The sequence below is a fragment of the Physeter macrocephalus genome, chromosome 2 (genome assembly GCF_002837175.3).
Source record: "Physeter macrocephalus isolate SW-GA chromosome 2, ASM283717v5, whole genome shotgun sequence".
NCBI lineage: Eukaryota > Metazoa > Chordata > Mammalia > Artiodactyla > Physeteridae > Physeter > Physeter macrocephalus.
In genome coordinates, this window is record NC_041215.1 from 35007614 (window position 1) to 35013054 (window position 5441).

Consider the following 5441-nt stretch of genomic DNA (forward strand, 5'->3'; position numbering starts at 1 on the left):
CTGCTGTATAACAAAGTGAATCAGCTATACATATACATATATCCCCATATCTCCTCCCTCTTGTGTCTCCCTCCCATCCCCCCATGCCACCCCTCTAGGTGGTCACAAAGCACTGAGCTGATCTCCCTGTGCTATGCGGCTGCTTCCCACTAGCTATCTATTTTACATTTGGTAGTGTATATATGTCCATGTCACTCTCTCACTTCGTCCCAGCTTACCCTTCCCCCTCCCCGTGTCAAGTCCATTCTCTATGTCTGCATCTATATTCCTGTCCTCCAGCCAGTTTTGCTAAGTTATCATTTGGGGAAATACCACTTTGGACCATTGCAGAGGTTATGCTGCTGTTGGTCCCTTTAAGGATAGCATCCCCTGAGGAAATGTCAGCAAGGTGTTTTCCCTTAGCTTTCAGAGAGTCAAGTTTAGAATGCCCTGGAATCTTAATAATAGTTAAAGCATCAGGTAAAAGTATTGCATCCAATAATTCCTGAACAGAGGGGCCATTTTTAAGTTTATTTCTGCTAGAAGTAAGAAGGCCGTATTGCTTCCACAACATTCCAAAATCATGAGCCACTCCAAAAACATATCTGCTATCAGTATAAGTATTGGCAGTTTTCTCCTTGAGTAAAGTACAAGCCTGTGTTAGAGCGTAAAATTCGACCTGTTGGGCCAAAGTAGCCATGGTAAAAATTCTGCCTCAACAATTCAAAAGTCTTGTCGTTGCAGAGCATACCCTGCACACAAAATTTGCCATTGTCACCTTTTAAATAAGAACCATCAGTCAACCACGAGAAATCAGTGTCCCCCAGAGAAGCTTCCTGTAGATACTCACAAGGAGACAGGAGGTGATCCACCAACATTAAGCAGTCATGAGGGACTTCATCAGTGACAGAAGGGAGGAGAATAGCAGGGTTAAGGTTACTACAGTGTAAAAGAGCTATATGAGGGTCAATTAACAAAATGACTTCACAGAAGGCGAGGTGGTTGATTGATTAACGTTGAGCCTGATGAGAAATTCAGGAGAGCTTCTACTGCATGAGGAACAAAAGTGGTTAAAGGAATCCCATGATTTTCTTAGTGGCCTTAGCCAGAAGAGCAGTGGCCAAAATGGCTCAAGACAAGGGGGGCATCCTCGTGCCGCAGGGTCCAGTTGCTGTCTCTAATACCCTGTGGGTCAGTGGTGCTCCACGTATTTTGGGATGAGTTCCCTTCCTTTTCCACTAAAAAGGGAAAAGGGAAGCTGCTAATTGGGATGCCCAAGGCAAGTGAGTTCATCAAACTTGCCTTTAAGGTCTTGAAGGCTGGGTCATATGCTTTTCCCATAAAATTGGACTGGAGTTGTTATTGTTGATTAACACATATAGAGGTTTGGCTATAAGAGAGAATTTTGGAGTCCAATTTCTGCAATAACCAACTAGTTTGAGAAAAACCTCACAGTTGGCACTTAGTTTTGGGTTTGGGAAAATTTAGGATATCCTAAGTTTATCTGGATCTTCGTGTAGCCCTATCTGATATCAGATGCCTTAAATAGCAAACCTGGGTTTGGGCAAACTGCAATTTTTCTTTGGCGACCCTATGCCCCTTTAAGGCTAAAAGTATTAGCCAGGGGATGTTGTCTTCCTGTGAAGAGGCTTGAGAAGGAGAACAAAGAAGCAAATCATCCACATATTGCAACAAAGTAGAACCTCTAGGGAACTTTATATCATCTGGATCAGCCTTCAGGATTGTGAGAAATAAGAAGGACTCTCAGTAAAACCTTGAGGCATTGCTGCTCAGGTGAACTGTTTTTCTTCCCAAGTGAAGACGAAAAGGTATTGGATAGCTTCATCAACTGGAATACTAAAGAATGCACTGAATAAATCAATTACAGTAAAGAACTTACTTCCATTGGGAATGGATGTTGGTAACATATGAGGGTTAGGAACAACAGGGTGTTGAGATATGACAATGTTGTTTATTGTACGGAGGACCTGGACAAACCTCCACCCTCAGCCCTTAAGTTTTCTCACCAGTAAAAGACAGGAGTGTTACAAGGACTGGTACAAAGGATAATGAGGCCTGAGCCTTACAATCTTCTTTAAGGGCTTTATGCCTAGAAAGAGTTCTGGAAAGAGGTTTTAAAGGATCTATTAGAATCTTGATGGGAGGTGAGCTGTGAAATTTACCAATGTCAGTTGGAGATTTAGCCCATAGGGAAAGTGGTAGCTGCTTCAATAGAGACAAATGATCAGTGTTTCCAGAGTCAGCTCTAGTGCCATCAGAGACAGAAGAAATAAAAGATGTCAAAGGGTCATTTAATTCACCTGATTGGTTACTTCGATGACTACTTTTTAACATCTAGAATTATTTCCCCCTTTGGGGAGAAAGAAATTTTGGCATGATATTTCTCTAGGAAGCCTCCACCTAAGAAATAGATAGAGGCAGAGGAACTAAGGAGAAAAGAATGTCTATCTCTCAAAGGGCCTAAACAAAAGGGAGTAGGTTCAGAGAGAGGAACCTCTTGAAGTTCATTAAAGATCCCCACTAGTTGAACGGTTTTAGTACTCTGAGACAGTGGCTGTTTTATAGTATTGGGATTGAGCACCAAGAGTGTGGCCCAGGTGTCAGTTAGGACTGGAAGATATTTATCCCTAATGTGGAGAAACATTTTCCAAGCTGATTAAGAGGGACAATTGGGAAGAGCCCCATCCTTGGAGCTCCATCATTGAGAATAGAGAGGATGTTGAAAAGGCTGGTTAAAGTACTGAAGGCACCTAAAGTGCTTACATTCATAACAATCTCTTTTCTAATGTTCTGGCTCTTTGCAATAATATCAGAAACTAAGAGGGGTTTGGTCTCATTCGGGGTCTTTCATTTGCTGGAGTCGAAGATTAAGAATGTTGTCGGTCTTCCTTTTAGGTGACTCATCCAGAGTACAAGAGAGCTGGTTTGCCAGATTAACTAAATCTGGAGTGAACATAGTTTCCCATTCCATTCTGGTCCTTTTTACTAGAAGGGAAAAGTCCCAGTTCAGCCCATTAATAAACACAGAGTTAAAAGCTACCTGATGGAATCAACATCTGAAGGAAGACCAGAATTTTCTTTAAAAACCATCTGAAGTCAATAGTAAGAGTCATGAATAGAATCATCAGATTTTTGTGTGCGAGACTGAATTTAGGTTTCAAAATTTCCCCATAATGGCCATTGATATTCTAAATTGCCTTTGGTTAGGTGAGCCCATTTAATTAGAAATGTGCATGAGGAAGGACCACAGTTTTTAAACCTAAAATCAGCCAGAGTCCCTGTTGGGGTTAGGGAGGGGACTCAAAATATTTAGATAACTGGAATCCCATTTCTCAGAGTTTTTTTCCTAGAGTAAAAGTACAATTTTCAAACAGCTCAATACAAACATCTTGAACCTCAAACAGCCTGCAAGCTAATATCAGCCAGTTCTAAGGAAACAGCTTGGTCCCAGATGTGCCAGGCCAAGGACTTTCCAGCCAGTTTCCATAGAACAACCCCTATTCCAAAGGAATGGGCCAAAGGCTGAAAAACCAGGACAGTTTCAGTGAAGCAGCCCTTGTTCCCAAAGGAATGGTCTGAAAGCATCTCAGCCAGCTTCAGCTGAAACAGTATGATCTCAAAATTGATTGAAGTGCAAAATGAGTACTCGCATAAAGAACAACACCTTATCCTTTAAACACCTTAAAATAGATGCCCTGTGAGCCTGGAGAGTTTCAAATATAAAGAGGGAATTGAGAATTGAACTGGGATCCAGGAGAAAGATGTACCTTCAAACTTCAGGGTCAGGGAGAAAATCAGTGAGCATCAATGGGCTAAATTGTAGGTACTGCACCTGTTTGTTCACCAGTCCTAGAACCACTGGGAGTTTACTCTGGTGCCCATACAGACCACCAAAAGGTTGACCTGAAACAAACAGACTGCCAGATAGTTCTTCTGAAAAGATGGGTTTATTCGAGATCAGCAGAGAATTGCAATTCAGGTCTGCAAACGTGGTGAGCCACATGCAAGTCCCCGCATGGCAAGGGAAGGAGAATGATTTTATAGAGAGGATAAAGAAGTTGAGAGAGCTATAGTAAATAAGGAGTCCATGGCTTTTCATTGGCTGACTCTTTGCCAGGAAGGAAGGGAAGACTTTCTTCTTCCTGTTGGACTCTGCTATTGTCACAGGATGTGAGAGCTCCCCTTCTAGTCTCACAACTCCATTTAATTGAGGTTTCTGTTTGTTTACATTTTTGCAGGCCTAATAAAACTTAAAATACAGGGCTGTGGGGATATTTAAATATAAATACCCCCAACATGACCCTGGCTTGTAGTAGGTGCTCAATTAATGCTAGTTAGTTATTTCCCCTGCAGCCCTTCAAGCTCAAATTTTTCACAAATAAATGATACTGGATGAAGAAGGAAGACAACTTTATTCTCCTTCCTCCTTAGGATGGATTGAGACCGGAATTTTCACAGTTTGCCTCAGTTTGGCTTCACACTTCTGTGTTCATAGGGGACGTTTATTTACCTAGATGTGGAATTGAATAGGTGTGAATTCCAAGGTAACAGCTTTGTAGCACTGACATTAACATTTCAAAAAAAAAAGCCTCAAATGGCTGATGGGAAGTGTTTTCACACACTGCCTAATCTATTTTCACACATCTTTGCTCCAGGCTGGATGATTTTTATCACCTGTAGAAGGAATTGAATAGCTGTGAGTTCCAAAGCCAAGAAGTTTACAACATATTTTAGCATTTCAAAGAGAAATCAGAGGAGCCTTTAGAAAGCACTTTCATATTTCTCAATGTTACACCTGAGTCTTTTCAGGCTTATAGGAAGTAAGTTTTTATTTAAGTCCAAAAAGAACTGAACTGAGAAATATTGACAAACCACCGTTTCACAGACAGGAAGGACCTCAGAGTCCAGCTGGGCCCCTTCTGCCACATGCTGATGTGGTGGTCGCTCAGCCTCTGCTACATCTCTTGGGTGATGGGGAACTCATCCTTCAGGAGGCAGCTGCCCCACTGTTGGACCACTCTGACTATGAGGATTTTCTTTCTTGTTAGCAAATACATGCTTCCCTAAACATCTGCCCATCCATCCTGGTTATATGCTTTACAGTAGGATAGAATGAGCTAAGCTCCCTGTTATGGGACAGCTCTTTAGACATCTCAGGGCAGCTGTCACAGATTCCCTTCACCCTCACCTCTACCTATCCAGCATCCTCATTTCTTTTCTCTGTCCCTGACATGCCTTGATTGGGTTCCCTCCCGGATATCCTGACCACTCTTCTTCCCATGGATTTTTGCATGTCACAGCTCCTCACAAAAGGAGACATCTGTAACAGACTCCACAATGCCAGTCACAACCTCCTCTACAGATCTGATCACTAAAATTATTCACATGACCGCCACCAGTTCCTCTCAAACCTGAAGTTGTGCCTCTGGTTTCTAGAACCT